General features: G+C 40.2%; 1 long non-coding RNA gene across 2 annotated transcripts in view; it reads right to left on the bottom strand.

Annotated features, from left to right (window-relative positions):
- Nucleotides 1-17,403, bottom strand: part of LOC118844022 — an 83,589-nt gene that overhangs the window by 30,800 nt on the left and 35,386 nt on the right. The window contains exons 2-3 of one of the 2 annotated variants that reach the window (XR_005009949.1): nt 9,309-9,592; nt 6,717-6,772 (exon numbers count right to left, since the gene is read on the bottom strand). The exons of the other annotated variant lie outside the window; for it this stretch is intronic. This is a non-coding gene — a long non-coding RNA (uncharacterized LOC118844022). The remainder of the gene's footprint in view (nt 1-6,716; nt 6,773-9,308; nt 9,593-17,403) is intronic. 2 annotated transcript variants of the gene reach the window in all.

Raw genomic sequence — 17,403 nt, 5'->3', positions numbered from 1 at the left:
CGAAAGTGAAGAAGGAAGCCTTTGTCCCCTCCCAAGACAGAAGCCAAGTCCAAGGCCTTGAAGGCCAAGAAAGCGGCGTCGAAGGGCGTCCACGGCCACAAAAAGAAGATCCAAACATCCCCCACCTTTCAGTGACCCAAGACATTGAGACTCCAAAGGCAGCCCAAATACCCTAGAAAAGTACCCCTCGGAGAAACAAGCTGGATCACGATGCCATCATTAAGTTCCTCTTGACCACTGAGTCTTCTCTGAAGAAGACTGAGGACAACAACACCCTAGTCTTCATTGTGGACGTCAAGGCCAACAAGCATCAGGTCAAGCAGGTGGTAGAGAAGCTGCATGACATTGATGTGGCCAAAGTCAACACGCCGATCCGGCCTGATGGAGAGAAGAAGGCCTATGTCCAACTTGCTCCAGACCACGATGCTTTAGATGTTGCCAATAAAATTGGAATTATCTAAACTGTGTCCAGCCACCCCACTCCACCTACAATAAAAAAGTTTTCCAGTAAAAAAAAAAGTTTTGTGCATAAGATGTCACTGTGTCAAGAAGAGATCCAGGAATTCCAGGAGGCTGAGGTATGCAGGGAGAACATTCCCGGTACGGATGGAGGGAGGAAAAGGAGTCAAAGGTGCAGAGAGGAAGAGCAGAGCATCATGTGTAAGGAGCAGCAAGTAGGCCAGTATGCCCAGACCACAGACAGCATTTAAGGGAGTGATGTACTGAGTAGCCTGGAAAGGTAGAGAGAAGATTAAAATTGATCCTACATCACTTCTTTATTGATACTATTTACAAGTAATTGATTTTGCCCTGTAACTGCTTAAGTCATGGTTCTCTGTCTCTGAACTTAGTGCAGAGTTTGACTGGCCTGTAATGGGCTCAGTTTAAAAATCTAGCTCTCCTGCCTCAAGGAATTTAACTGACCTTGGAGAATGTGTGAGAAATCAAAGGAGTTTGGGCCTAATATCCTTATTCCATCAAACTATCCTTCCAGGATGTCTGGTTTGCCGTCCAAAAGTGTGGGCCACTAATCAAACAATTGTTCTGTCGTTTTTCAGTCATGTCCGACTCTTCATGACCCCATTTGGGGTTTTCTTGGCAAAGATACTGGAGTGGTTTGCCATTTCCTTCTCCAGCTCATTTTACAGTAAGTGTCCAAGTCCAAATTTGAAGTCAGGAAGATCAGTCTTCCTGACCTTAGACCCAGCATTCTATCCACAGAGCCATCTAGATGCCTGCCTCAAAGAGCACTTCTTAGTCTCATGCGAGAAAAAGGGGAAGTCATTGCTAGCCTCCATTACCAAACTTCCAACCAGTCACGTTGTTCTCTGTGCTTCAACTGTACAACCAATCATGTTGCTCTTAATTCTGGGATATCATCTGTCTTCCTGCTCTTTGTTCTATACCCCCCAAAACCCTAGATGGAACTGTCCTCTTACTCAGGGTCTTTGGCATTAATGGAGGCAAACCATCAACCCATTTGTTGACAGGCAGCATGCCCCTTCTAATAAATATTATCTTGCTCAGAGATCTGCCTCAGTTTTCTCTTCTGTTAAAATCCAACTGCCACAGCAAGAAGGGGCCAGGTTGTGACATTTTAAATGAAGAGTTTATATTTGGTAGTAGAAGCAACAAGGAGCCACTGGAGTTTACTGAGTGGGTGTGGGTACGTGTGTGAGACATAGTCACAGCTGTACTTTAGGAAAATCACAAAGCAAAGAGATTGAATTAAGTTTTTTTATTCTAAAATGAAATTTTTTTATAAAAAATTTTTCATTTCTCACCTTTTCTTTACTATCTTGCTTGATAATCTCACTTGCTTCCATAGATGCAACTATCATTTTTTTTGGATTAGATTCTCAAATCTATTTGTCCTGTCCTAATATCTCTCCTGAGCTCAAGTCTCCAATCACCAACTACATCTTGGACACTTTCAATTGGACGTCCCATAGACATCTCAAATTCAACATGTCCAAAGCAGAACTTACTAACTTTTCCCCCAAAACTTCACCTCTTCCAAACTCTCCTATTATTGTCAAGGGCACCAATATCCTCCCAGTCACCCAGGCTCACAATCTCAGTGTCATACTTAATTTGTGTCTCACAGTCAACCCACATGTCCATTCTTTCACCAAGTCTTGCCGTTTCTCCTCTCACAACACCTGTCCTAAATACTGCCGCTATCTTCCCTCCTCTAACACATCGCACTCTGGCCTACTGCGATAGCCTTCTGATTGGTCTCCCTGCCTCTCTGCACAGATCTAATCGTGTCACCATCCTATTACTCAAATTCCAATAGCTCACCATTGCCTCAAGGGTCAAATACAAAATCCTCTTTGGTTTTTAAATACCTTTGCAACCTGGCCCTTCCCCACCTTTCCACTTTCTTAAACTTGATTCCCCTCCATGTACTCACGTCAAATGACAGTGGTCTTGCTGCTCCTCCCACGTGACACTCATCTCCTGTCCCCTGTGCCTGAGATGCTCTCCCTCCTCATCTCCATCTCCTCACTCCCTTGGCTTCCTTCAAGACTCAGCACAAATCCCATCTCCCACAAGAGTCCTTTCTTGGTCCCTCCCACTGGTAGAGCACCCCTCTGAGATTACCTTCCACCTACTTTGTATAGACCTCCTACAACTTCTTGCACGTTGTTTCTCCCATTAAAGTGTGAGCTCCTTGAGGGAAGAGATCATATTTTTTCCTTTCTTTGTATCCTCAGCACTTAATATGGTACCTGGCACACAATGAAGGCTTAATAAATACTTGGTACTGCTGATGATGATGGTGACAATAATTGAATGATTTCATGTGAGCGCTACTTAACGAGGATGCCGGATGTGAGGGTTTTCTATAATCTAATGACAAATACAGCACGTACATTTAAGATTTCATAATGTGCCAAAGAAACAATGAAACAAACAGTATGACAGACCCCAACTATTAGTACTAGGTCTCCAAGATGGTGAAAAGAGAAAGTGTATTCTGCAAAGACACGACGAGAAAGTGGCACACATTTATCCATCTCTCACCAGAGACTAAAATACAGGTCAGAACACATTAGAGCCCAAAGAAACATGATAGAGGGCATCTTGCTATGATTATCTCATCTTGAATTCGTGAGCTTGCTTTTGTGTTTAAATGAGAAAAGAAGTTTTTGGTAACTGAAGCTAATTTTGATCAGCTTGAATGGAGAAGAGGTAATGTGCCTGACTACAGTTAGAAGCCAACACAAACAAAAACATCTGCAGATGTATGAGCAGTAGATTCAGTACAGGTCATTGACACCAACACATATCAGCACCTATGCACGCAACTACCATCACTATGCAAACGCCTGCCAAAGCTCCACATCTAACCCTCCTTTCTACTGTGACCTCCAGTTCTGCATTTCTAAATGTCAGTTATACACATCAAGATGAATGTTCCACAGGCGTCTCAAAACTCAACGTGTCCAAAACAGAACTAATTTTCTTCCCCCCAAACCTGTCCTTTTTCGTAACTCCCTTGTTTCTGTTAAGGGTACCATCATTTTTCCAGTCACTCAAGTTCACAGCCTAGGAGTCATTCTGGAGTCTCCACTCTCCTTCATCCCTCACACCCAGTTCTTTGCCAAGTCAGTCCACTGAAAAACCTTGCTGACTCTACTTCTCCAACATCTTTCACATTCATCTCCACTTATACCACAACCATCCTTGCTAAGGAATGAAAGAAAAGCGCTTAGTAAATGCCAGACGCCGTACTAACTGCTGAGGATACAAGTATAAACAAGACAGTCTCCGCCCTTAAGAAGCTTACATTCAGAGGGAAAAAGGGAGGAGGGGTATGTATGTGCACTTGAATGCTCTGGAAATGGCCAGGACGTGACACCGGTTCTAGGCAAGATAAGGCAAAAAAGCTCAGGCATCAGAGCCCAAGGTTTCAGAGACATAATCTGATTTCTGATGGAAGGGGGAAGACTAGAATACAAGCGGCATGGTTTAAAATGGCCAGCCAGTTCAAGCCAGTATCATGTTTCATCCGGGCTCCTGAAATAGGCTCCCTGGTCTTCCTACTTCTAATTTCTCTCTCTTCTAATCCATCTTTCATACAGCTAAACTGATAGTCTCAAAACACTGGGACAAGATACAAACTCCTCTGTTTGGCATTAAAAGCATGTCACAATCTAATTCCAGTCTTATTTTTTTCCAAGATGGCACATACTGCTCTCCTTCACGTTTACTACTGCTGTTCATTATCAATGACGTTCCATTGACCACCTCCGTACCTTTGCTATATCCCCTATCTCCTTCATCTCTTGGAAGCTCTAGCTCCTTTTCAAGCTTCAGCTCAAGTGCCGCTTTATATTTATTTTACATGTTATTTTTATTTACTTATCTGTAAAGGTGGTCTACCCCCTCAGTTAGAGGGCAGGAAATATCTTGTTTTTATGTTTGCATACCTAGTGAGCAGCATAAAATCAGGCACATAAGAGGTCCCTGAAAAATGTTGGCAGACTTATTGCTCTTCATAGCATCCTTTTCTGCCTCCTTTCTTATTAGGGTCCTGGAGCAAACATCACTATGATGTATGCTTTGCCAACAATAATATAATTTTAAAAGTTTAAATATTTTGTTTTTAAAAAGGCCCTTCTGGAGGGCATCACAGTATTTTCTTGTTTTGGGAAAGATTCCTAATGATCTCACAAAAAGTCAATCTAATAAGGTATCATGGGTTATGCTGTCAAAAGATTCCACTGAAATGACTAAAGAAGTTGTGGTGTATGATTGTGATGAAATACTACTGTGCTATAAGAAATGAGGAGGATACGTTCAGAAAAAACTAGAAAAACTTACATGAACTGATGCAAAGTGAAGCGAGCAGAACCAGGAGAACACTGTATGCAGTAATGGCAATACTGTACAATGAACAACAGTGAATGACTTAGCTATCCTCAGCAATACAATGACCTAAGAAAATTCTGAAGGACTAATTATGAAAAATGCTATCCACCTCCAGAGGAAGAACTGATGGGAGTCTGACTGCAGATTGAAACATACTATTTTAAACTTTTTTTCTTAATGTTTTTTTTTTGGAAGGTCTGTGTTTTCTTTTGTGACATGACTAATAGGTTTTGCATGATTACACATGTATTATAACCTATATAAAATTGCTTGCCTTCTCAATGAGGGGGGAGGTATGGAAAGAATTTGGAACTAATTTTTTTTAATGAATGTTAGAATTTTTTTACATGTAATTGGAAAAAATATTTGAAGGAAAATAAATGAATGATTCTATTTTGAGATCTTGAGAATTGGTTCCCTGAAATAGTGACCAGAAATTGCCCTAGAATCAGACATGCATCAGAGCTAGGGGGTTTTGGCAGCATTTTTTCTCTTTTTAAATGACCACACTGAGATTCCTATAACTCATATTGCAACACAATGTCTGAGGAACCTAACTCAGAGGCCCAAGGATAGCTTTGCTCTCTTACCTTACCTCATACCCTTGATATCCCTCTTATACTCACAAGGAAAATGGGCAACACAAGAATTCTAAAACCCCAGGCAAATGAAAATGTGGTCAAGAAAGGGAAGTCCCCAAAGTTTCCCATCTCCTGACCAGAGGCAGCTTTTTTAAATTAAAAAAAAACCTGGGGTTTTTCCAAGATGGCAAGGAAAATGTAAACAGAGTCAGACTCTGCCTAGACTGAAAAGAAGTCATGACTTTGCATCCAGCGACAGGTATTCCCCAGAAACAAACAAAATCACAAAATCCCCTCATCAGTTTCAAAAAAAAAAGTCTTAAAAGTCAACAGCACAACTGCCCTAAAGAAATGAAAAGTCGCCCCCACTGGATGAGAGATCCATGGGCATGGTACACTGCATATATTTTCGGAATTTTTTGATATACTGACCAGTTTTGTTGATTTTTTTCCCTCTTTTTCCTTTTCTTTTAAAAATATTATTGTTATATGATATGGCTCTCTGGAAGGGGGGAGAAGGAAGAAAAGTACCAGAAGAAACTTTTGTGACTTATAAACAAAAGATAGCAATAAAAGTTTATTGAAAGAAAAAGTTAATAGCAGGCATTACTAAAAGATTCATGGCTTAGACTGAACTTCACCATACCCCAGGTTGGGTGATCTTCTGTCTTTTTGTCCTCTGTAATCCACCAGTATAAAGGGTATCCTGAGTTAAGCAATTAGAAACCATGATTTTAATTCTTCTCTGGGGTAAGATATACTCAACAGATATGTCTGATTGGACAACATATTTCACACATACACCACATAGCTCCCCACCCCACTCTAATTACTTTTAACAAACAAAACGGCCTCCTAGCTGGTCTTCTTGCCTCCAGTCTTGCCATTTTCATGCCATCCTAAAAATCAGTTCCAGCTTAAACACCCAGAATCACTGTTCTAATCATATCACACCCCCCCAAATATTCCATAATCTTCCACGGCCTACAGAATATAGTCCAAACTCCTTAGCTGGGCTCCACCCTACCTTTCCAGTCTTATCTAAAGCTACTCCTTACATGCACCCTTGATTACAGTCAAATTAGACTCCTCAGGACTGTCTAAACATGCCTTGTCCTCTCCAGTCTTCACATGTTAGCTCATGCCACTCCCTATGCTGAGGGTATTTCCCCTCTGAATAACAACATAGCAATGTAGGACTTTCTTGACATTTTTCCTTTAATTTCTTGTACTGTAGTTTATCAGTCTAAGTACCTGTTCACTGTGAGCTCCTGAGGGGGGGAAAATCCCTCTGTCTTACTTTATGTCTCCTATAGTAATGAGAAAAAAGATAGTTAACATTTTAGATTTAGAGCTGGAAGGGACCTAGGAGGTCCTCTAGCAACACTCATTCCACCCTTAGGAAACTGAAGCTACAGTAAGTGCTTAATGTCTGCTAAAATGGGAATGGACAAAGGAACCTGAAGGTGATGTATAGTGATTTATAAGCTGTTCATATTAAGTTATATAACAGCTAACACTTATATAGTAGCTACTATGTGCCATGCTTTTACAAATATAATTTCATTTAATCCTTACAACAACCCCGGGAGGTAGATGCTATTGTTATAATCTTTACTTTACAGATGGAGAAAACTGAGACTGAAAGAGGTTAAGTGACTCATCCAGGGTCACACTGCTAGTAAGTGGATGAGGATAAATTTGAACTCAGGTCTTCCTGACTCAAGGCCTGGTACTCCATCCACTGTGCCACGTAGTTGCCCCAAGTTACATCCTTTATCATAAGAAATTTTGAACGTACGCTCATATTCCTTTTTGTGACGTACATAATAAAACTAATTTTAGATGTGAACCAAGAAGAATAAACAAATATTGGGCACTGAATGAATGACTTCTGGGGCTCTTCTCAAGCCTCTATTCTGCCAAAAACCTTTCATCATCTTTGCCTGATAAGACCTTGACGGTGACCCTGTCACACTGCAGACAATCCAAAGGAGTTTATGTTCATCTATTTGCAGCTAAATGAAAGATGACTCTTTGATTCCGTCTCCTGATATGGCCACTCACCTAAGGGCTGCCCCAGGATGAAGGGTGGCTTCTGTCTAGAAAATGAGTTTCTCTACCATTTCCTGAGCAATTATAACAGATTAGGCAATTGCTTAGACACGCAGAAAAATTCTGTATCTAAGAATTCTCTAAACAAAACTGTAGTTAGAAAGAAACTTTAGGTGTTTTTGAAAGTTCCTTTTTCTTTTTTTTTTTTTTGAGGGGCAAGAAATATCTCACGAAAACTGATTCAGCAGTTCGAGTTCTAAAGTAAGAAATCGTATTCTGTGATTGAGATGTTAAAGTCAATCATGAAAACCTGAAAGAAAAGGGTTGTGTCTTCTGTTAGGCAGTCCTGAAATAAATCTTTCAACTGCTTCACTCTCTTTCAGCTTCTGTGGAGTTAGAAACTATCCATACCGAACCAGAAGGTAATTCTCTAGATTGTGCCATTCTCCAAAATCCGGCCAGAGTAAGATATCTTATCAACCCTTCAAAACCAGCTTTTCCATTAAGTCTTTCCTCATTCTATTTGGGTCTCATGTGGTCCAAGGAAGCAAGCACCTTGTATATCTCTTACTTATAATTTTGTGTTTCAATTATAGATCATATCCCCACACTGAACAGTAAGCTCCCTAAAGCAAGAAATTGCCTAATTTGTTTTTGTTATTCTCCCATGTGTTTTGTAGCATGGTGGCTAAGCACCGGGCTTGAAATTAGGAAGACTGATCTTTATGAGTTCAAATCTGGTCTCAGACACTTACTAGCTGGGCAAATCACTTAACTCTGCCTCAGTTCCTCATTTGTAAAATGAGTTGAAGGAAATGGCAAATCACTCTAGTGTCTTTTTGCCAAGAAAACCCCAAAGAGATCACAAAGAGTCAGACGTAACTGAAAAACAACTAACGACAAAACACTCTTACTGCTCGGAACTTAGGATATCTACTATTAATGTCATTTATGGTTACCTCCGCATCTTGAACATTTAGAAATTGTGAAAGACACAATTTGATGAACTCAATTTAATGACTAAGGGCCATACATAGGACTTTAGAAGTCAGAGCTTTTTTACCTGCTATATTTCTCTTTAAGATAGAGAGAAAGAAAAAAATGAGTAAGGGTGCTTTTGAGGGAAGAGAAGGGGGAGAGGTGAAAGAAAAGGAAAGAATAACAAAACTATGGCAGGAGTAGGAAGAACAGTGAGAAGAAGTGGAAGAAGGAAATAACACATCTGCTTCATCACACTGGGGTATACAGTGATGGGTACCAGTCTGATTTTGCATTCAACTAAAAAAATATCTGAAAGTTTTAGTGGCCAGCAAACTAAGTGCTACTTAACAGCCAAAAAAGGCTAATGTGGTCCTGGATACACTGAAAGCCAGAACATCCAGGAAAAAAAGGATGGGCTATTCTGCCCTGGTCAGGACACATCTGGAGTGCTGTGACACTTTGCCTTGGTTGGGACACATCTGGAGTGCTGTGACATTCTGCCCTGGTTGGGACACATCTGGAGTGCTATGTTTAGTTCTTAGCACCACATCTGAAGGATGATGATAAGCTGGAAAATGTTGAAAGTAAAATGACCAAGGTTGTAAAGGGCCAGATCATGCCACCTGGGGCTTGCTGAAGCAACTGGGAGAGAAGTCCCAGAGAAAAATAAGAATTGTCTTCAAATATCTGAATGGCTGTCATAGATAAGAGGGATTAAACTTGTCCTGCTTCACTCCAGAGGGCAGAACTAGGACCAGGAGGAAATAAGAGAGAGGCAAATTAGGCTCAAAGTAAGAAATATCTCCTTACTATTAGAGCTATTCAAAAGTAGAATCCACTTATCTCAATGGCAGTCTTCAAGTAAGGCTTTGGGATACTGTAGAAGAGGGAGGTGTCTTCTTATCTCTTTTTTGAGACTAAGCTTGTTCTTTGTAGTATGGTGACGCTAATTTTCCATTTTTGTGGTTGTGGTTATCAGGTGGACGTTGTATTTACTGTTTCCTTGGCTTCCTTTACTTGATTTTTCATCAGTTCATTTCAGTCTTTCCCTGCTTCTTCAACAAATTCACATTTGTTGTTTCTTGCAGCTGTGCCTGTAAGAAATATTATATTCATTTGCCACAATTTGTTTAGTCATTCCCCAATTGATGGGTATCCTTGTTTCTAGTTCTTTGCTATCCTAAAAGGGTTTCTATAAATATTTTTGTGTACTGCATATGGACCTCTTCCTTTTATAAAGGACCTCTATGCCATGGATAAGTTCTGTGTTCAGGCACAACTATGATGCCATAAGAATAATATTGTGCTCTGGTTCATACATTTGTACAAGACTCTAGATGTCAAAGGCAATACTGCAATAAATAATGTTAAAAGTTTGCAACTACAGCTTGTCTAACCAGAGTTCTACAAGGACAAACTTTATGACCTAAACTAGAAACCTTGTAGTTTAAGAATTAAACAAACAGGGGCAGCTAGGTGGCGCAGTGAGTAGAGCGCCGGCCCTATCGTCAGGAGGATCTGAGTTCAAATCCAACCTCAGACACTGGACACACTTACTAGCTGTGTGACCTAAGGCAAGTCACTTAACCCCAATTGTCCTGCCTTTCCCCCTCCAAAAAAAAAGAATTAATCAAATCCTAGCAAGGATTTCACGCACCCTGGTGGATCCTCTCTTGCACATGGTAAAACTGACAGAGCTACGGTTACTGCTCCGAACTTAGGGTATCTATTATTAATATCATTTATGGTTACCCCCTCATCCCAGACACTTAGAAATCGTGAAGAACGCAAGCCTTTGTACAGCATTTAACCAAATGACATCAGAAATCCTATGTAAAGCAGGAGTGGTGAGGAGTTGGAGGCGATGGTTGGAGTATGAGGCTGTTCTCAATAACCCCCTGGGCAGCCCAGGATCTTCCAAGCGCTGACACTGAGGCGAACCCCAACCAAGAGGACTCACTGGTTTGGGTCCTGAAGTTGAACTCTTCGTTGAATTCTTCACTTAACCATTTCTAGAAATCTTTAATCTTTCACCCAAACATTTTCAATATTATTCAACACTTATTTTTCCCCGGACTGCAGCTGAGCACATCTCACCAAGTCCAGATGGGATCAAACCCTGACCCACGTCATTCTATTAGAAACTGGGAGAAACAGAGTTGAAAATCACTACAAAAATAATGCTTCTACTTTCACACTCTTCCTGCACAAAGCAAAGGAAAGTGATCTTGATAAAGTGTGAATCACCACTATTCTTGAGGATCGTGGTCAAAGAAAGAAATATACTAACAAGCCCCCTGGCTCTCTCCCTTTTAGCACTCATGTACAAGGCAGAACCAGCTATGCAGTTATTCACATATATCTGATATAGACTGCAGCTGCTTTGTAAGTCTGGATAAAATATCAGTTCTCTTTGAACACCATCACCAAAGAATAATGCTAAGGATGAAATTGGGGTAGGAGTTTCTGTTGTCATTACCAATTCTATTTAATGTGCCCTGCACTGAATACTGATCTCCTCTGGCAATATTCAGCTACAAGGGCCACCATCAGCCTCTACAAGTTCTATAGAGAAACCCTGGGGTTCCTCAAACAAATACAGAGAAATACTGACCAAGTCTCTCTCAGCAATTGCTACCATCAGTTTCAGACACTTGGCCCTTAAATCTTAGGAAAAAATTTCTAAATACCCAAGTAAACGTGAGAAATGTACCAAAGAAATGCCAGGGCTGGCTACCAGCCAGAAGGTGAACACACCTGGCCATGCACAGTAGCCAGCAGACATCTAGGATCTTCTTTCCCTTTATCATGGGGTGGGTGTAGTGAGGCTCACTGGCCAAACTCCAAGAAATGAGAGTTCCAAAGAAACTGGCTTCAGCTTTGATGACTCAAAGCTTTACCTCCTTCCAAAGGTGAACCAGTTCTGCCAGCTCATCCTGGCTTTGGGCTTGGAATCTACAAGCTGAATTTGCCACCTGGTTCTTTCCTGAAAACTCCTGACTTACTGGAAGTAATAAACTGAGAAACAACCCTTATCCTGCCTAAGGGATACTTAAGGACACGTTCTTCTTAATATTTAACCCCATGGTTTGAAATAAGAGACTCTGGCCTCCTAGTCACTGCAGTTACTGATGCTGCACCTGATAATCAAGGGCAGGTCTGATTCTCTGGAGTCACATGATCTACCTTAGACAATGAAGGTGTCAGGGGCCACCTTCTGCCAAGGGGTCTAAGAAGTGAACATCTGGTAACATGAATCTAGAAAAGGGTGTGCTTCCGATTGGGTTCAGTTTCTGGACAATTGAGAATCTTCTCTAGGATTAGCTACCAAAATCTTTAGGATTGCTTCTATTTTGGCCTTATAGACATAAACACCATTAGAATTTTCATTCCACACGTGCCAAGGAAATGTCACATGGAGAAATATTAGGATGAAGAATGAGCCAATATTTCCCTAAACTGTCACCCATACCTACAGAGGCAAGCTATGTTTAACACATAAGGATAGGCAATTTCAAATAACCTACATTTGAATTTGCATGCATGTAAGTCATAAACTCAGAGGAAAATTAATTCTCTTCTCTGTGGACCTTCTGACACCTTATCTGACTCATTCTTACTGCTAGAAGTCTTGAGATGACTGGTCAGTACTTGGAAGAGAGAACTGGACTGTCATGAATAAGCCACACATAAATGAGGAAGAATCATGATAAAACAGGGTAAGAGGTTTGAGACCCAGAAGGCAGAATCAAATCCTGAAGTCATTTTGAGAAAAGGAGACAAAGCACACAGGTTAAGGAGACTTGAGATCAGAAGTCACAAAGCCAGGTCATCATTGGGGATGATCTCCTTAGTTAAACGGCTGAGACAGGGAAAATTTAAACGTTTAAATCTTTAAAAGAGCCCTTTTCATATACAGCTGTGCCCAACCGGCAGAACCTTCTTAATATGGCTTACTGTTACCTGAATACAGATAAACCACAACTAATCACAAGTGGGGAAATATGAAAGTCTCCACAAGAAAATGTAATACTGACATGACTGTCTACATGGATATGAAAATCTGCTTTTTCAAAACAGATACATTAAAGAGTCACTAGAGACACTGCAAAATGATTGCCTGGTTTACAGAAAGATTTATTGCATGCTCTTTTTTGTAGTGAGACTGTTTAGTGCACAAAGAATGACTTACCAGAAAGCTGCTTTATATTATTTCAGGAACACAATTATTGAAAAAGGCAAAGTACACAATATAATGCGCACATGCAGAATCCTGCTTTTAAAACGTGCACTTGGTCCTTGGGGGCAGGTGCCTAGGGAATCTAGGAAGTCAAAGCTTTTCATAATAATAATAATAATAACCAACATTTATACAGAGCTTACTATGTGTCAGACACTGTGCTAAAACCTTTATATTATCTCATTTGATCCTTACAACAACTCTACGAGGCAGGTGCCATTATTATCCCCATTTGACAGATAAGAAAACAGGCAAATAGAGTTAAGTGACTTGCCCAGAGTCACGTAGCTAGTAAGTGTCCGAAGACAGATTTGAACTCAAGTCGTCCTAACTCCAGGAGTAGCCACTGTTCCAACTAGACATATTCTGACATACTCTGGTGTCCCCATCCTAAAAAAAACCTCCCTTTTGCCCTGTAATCCCCTCCAATCATTCTCATCTCTCTTCTTGTTTTACTCTAAACTTCTAGAAAGAACCTTCTACACTCTGTCCACTCTCCTTAACTTTTAGAACTAGGCATTTGTCTCCCCTCTCCAAGGTCACTAATGATCTCTTAAGTGGCAAATCCAATGGCCCTTTCTCAGTCCTCATCCTATTTGACCTCTTTGCCACATCTGACAACCCCAATCATACCCCCTTCCTTTACACTGTCTCTTCCTGGCGTCTATCACATTGTTCTCTTGGTTCATGTAGCACCTGTATATGTTCCTTCTTGGTCTCCTTACCTGATTTACCTTTTTCCTACAGCATCCTAGACGTAGGTGTCCCTCAAAGCTCTATTCTAGGCCTTCTTTTCTTCCTCTAAAATATTCTCCCTGAGTAATCTCATCTACTCCCTTGGCTTCAATTATCATCTTTATGCAAAAGACAGCCAAATCTACGTATTTAATCCCAATCTCTCCCTAGAACTCCAAACCTGTATTTCCAATTTCCTTCTGGATATCTCCATCCAGATATTTTATTGGCATCTCAAATAAAATATGTAAAAAAGAAAAATTTCTCAAACCTCCTTTCAACTTCACAATACTACTTGGACACAGCTGATGTTTGCCCTTACTTTTCAAAAAAGAACTATGACATCGTGGGTGATGTCTGGACTCACATGTGAGCTGAAGTGAGGCAGAGTTGCACAAAGTCATCAGCCTCACTCTCTTCCAGAGTCATCAAAGTCCAATGGCAGGACAAAAGTCAAGACAAGTGGCAATGGCACAAGGTGTAGTAGATGACCTAAGCACTCTACAACATCTCCTTCATGGCCATTGGAACAAACTTTTCTCATCCACCCATTGCACCAGGGGGAGTCCTCTAATGCTTGGCGTAGATACCCCCCCTAACTCACCAAGTGGTTTGAGGCCCATCAGCTACCCTGAACCTGGTTTAGCCTGTCTGCCCAGATGGTTTACTGGGGTGAGGCTGCTACCCATGCCTGGCTTCAAACTGTGAAATTATCTTTGATTTTTCTCCTTTTCCATTATCCCCCTACAACCAGACTTGCCAAGTCCTTTCCATTCTATTTCTTATAATTTTTCTCAAATCTATCCCCTACTCTCTACTCATACTCTTTATCACCATATTTGCAGGCTGGTCTATGGCCATGGCTTCCTAACTATCTTCAGTGTCTCACCCTTTCAATTCATCCTTATGTTTATGTCCAACCATATCACTCCCTTGCTTAAAAACACCGAGTAGCTCTCTACTGACAAAATACAAGATGTTTGGTATGAAATGTAAGGGTTTTCACAACATATCAAATATACATTTGAAATCATAAAAATACATTTCCACATTGGCCATCTTGCAAAAAAAAAGCAAGAAAAATAAAGTGAAAAAAATTATACTTCAATTTGCATTCAAAATCCATCAGTTCTCTCTCTAGTGGGTAGTGTTTTTCGTCACAAGTCCTCTGAAATTGTCTTGGATCACCGTATCAATCAGAGCAGTCAAGTCTTTCAAAGTCAATCATCCTTACAGTAATTATAACAATTAACTGTTACTGCGTAATCTCTAGTTCTGTCATTTCACTTTTCATGAGTTCATATAGGTCTTGCCATATTTTTCTGAAACCATCCCTCTCATCATTTTTTTATAGTATAACAGTACTCCATCACAATCATATGCCACAACTTGTTCAGCTATTCTCCCATTGAGGAGCACTCCATCAACTTCCAATTCTTTCATACAATGAAATAAGCTGCTATAAATATTTTTGTACATATGGGTCCTTTTCCTTTTTCTTTGCTCTCTTTGGAGTACAGCCCTAGTCATGGTATTGCTGTGTCAAAAGGTATACACAGTTTTATAGCCCCTTGGGCATAGTTCCAGAATGGTTGGAGCAGTTCTCAATTCCACCAACAATTGTGTACCTATTTTCCCTCATCCCCTCCAGCATTTGTCATTTCTGACACGTGTGAGATGGTAGCTCAATGTTGTGTTAATTTTCATTTCTCTAATCAATAGTGATTTGGAGCATCTTTCATGTGACTACAGATAATCTAGCTTTGATTTCTTCTGCAAACTACTTGTTCATCTCCTTTGACCATTTATCAATTGGGGAATGGCTCTTATGTGGAAGCTGTTAAATCTTGTGTGATCCTGACTGTGGCTCCACAATAAGTGAATGGTTTCTTCTTGGCTGTTGGCAGTGTTTTCTCAATTTGGCTATAGTATTCCTGGGAATTTTCATTTTGGGATTCCTTTCAGGAATCAATAAGAGGTGGAGCCAAGATGGCAGAATAAAGGCAGGGACTCACCTGACCACTCCCAAATTCCCCTCTGAACAACTTTAAAATAATACTTCAAAACAAATTCTGGAATGGCAAAAGCAACAAAAGGACAAGGTGAAACAATATTCTTCCTCAAGACTAGTTAGAAGGTCAGCAGGAAAGGTCTGTCTCAGATGGGTAAGAAGGGAGCATAGTCATGCCCAGCAAGCCAACAGCAAGGCCCTGAGCCCTGGCACAAGCCAGCAGCAGGCCTTGGGGGTAATTGAATCTGCAGCAGTGACTTCTGGAGCTCTCAGTCCATAGACAGTAAAGGGGCCAGACAACTGGTCAGAAGTAGATTATAAAGGGACCTTTTACTGGTACTGGGTGCAGGTCTCTGCTGCATTGCCCATACTCTGTTCCTGGTCACAGTCCAGGGCAAGGAGGAATACTAGCATATTATAGCTCTCAGACACAGTAGAGTGGGAACTCTGGTAATCGTTCCAGGGCAGAGAAGAGTACTTGTGGTCACTGAAAGACCAGAGTACAGGCCAAGAGAGCAATGGTCACACCTTTCCTTATATCATACCACCTCAAAAGAGCTGAAAATTTACAGAGCCTCCCCCCACACTGCCCTCCCCAACTAGTTCTGAAACCAACAAAACAAAAAGCCTGAAGTATTGGATAGTGCCCTCACCACTCCAGGAGCAGAGCCCAACCTTAACATAAAGTTAAAAGTCAAGAAATAGGCAGAAAAAAAAATAAGCAAACAACACAAAAAGAACCTGACCATGGAAAGTCTCTATGGTAACAGGGAAGAGCAAAACACAAACTCAGAAGAGACAATATGTCAAAATGGTTACAGGCAAAGCTCTCCAAAGAAAAAATGTGAATTGGTCTCAGGCCCAAAAAGAATTCATGGAAGAGCTCAAAAGGGATTTTAAAAATCAAATGAGAGGTAGAGGAAAAATTGGGAAAAGAAATGAGAGTGACACAAAAAGAAAGTAACACCTTAAAAAACACAATATGCCAAATGGTAGAAGAGGCACAAAATCCACTGAAGAGAATAACTCTTTATGAAGTAAAATTGGCCAAATGAAAAGAAGATATATAAGTTCAGTGAAGAAAATAAATTTTTTAAAAAATTAGAATTAGAGTGCCTAAAAGGCATGATCAAAAAAAGCACCTAGAAGAGATCTCAAAATGAAAACTCGCAGCAATATTACAGCTAAATTCCACAGCTCCCAAGTCAAGTAGAAAATAGTGCAAGTAGCCAAAAAGAAACAGTTCAAATATTGTAGAGCCACAGTAAGGATAACATAAGATTTAGCATCTTTTACATTAAAGAAACGCATGAAAAGGTATGAACAGGAAAGAAAAAACCATAAGGTATTAGATAAGATTAAACTGTTTTCATTCCCATGTGAGAAGTTGGTATGTGCAGCAATGAATTCTTTCAATTTCTATTTTACCCTCTGGATCTAAGATATCAGGGAAGTTTTCTTTTATAATGTCTTGAAAAATGATATCTAGGCTTTTTTTTTAATCATGGCTTTCAGGCAGTCCAATAATTCTTAAATCATCTCTCTTTGATCTATTTTTCAGGTCAGTTGTTTTCCCAATGAAATCTTTCACATTTTTTCATTGTTTTTGATTTTATTTTCTTGATGTCTCATAAAGTCATTAGCTTCCACTTGCCCAATTCGAATTTTTTAGGAGTTCTTTTCTTCAGTGAACTTTTGTATCTCTTCTTCCATTTGACCTTTTCTACCTTTTCTACTTTTTAAGGAATTCTTTTCTTCAATTTATTTTGTGTTTCTCGTACTAGGTCACAGTATTCAGTACACAGTATAGTTCTTCAATATTTTTTATGCCTTTTTTCTCTTTTCATAATTTTCATTCCCCTACCACTCTTAGCTCTTTAATTCTTCTAGGAATTCTTATTGGGCTTATGTCTGATTAG

Source organism: Trichosurus vulpecula, chromosome 3 (genome assembly GCF_011100635.1).
Source record: "Trichosurus vulpecula isolate mTriVul1 chromosome 3, mTriVul1.pri, whole genome shotgun sequence".
NCBI lineage: Eukaryota > Metazoa > Chordata > Mammalia > Diprotodontia > Phalangeridae > Trichosurus > Trichosurus vulpecula.
This window is presented reverse-complemented; position numbering and strand designations above follow the sequence as displayed.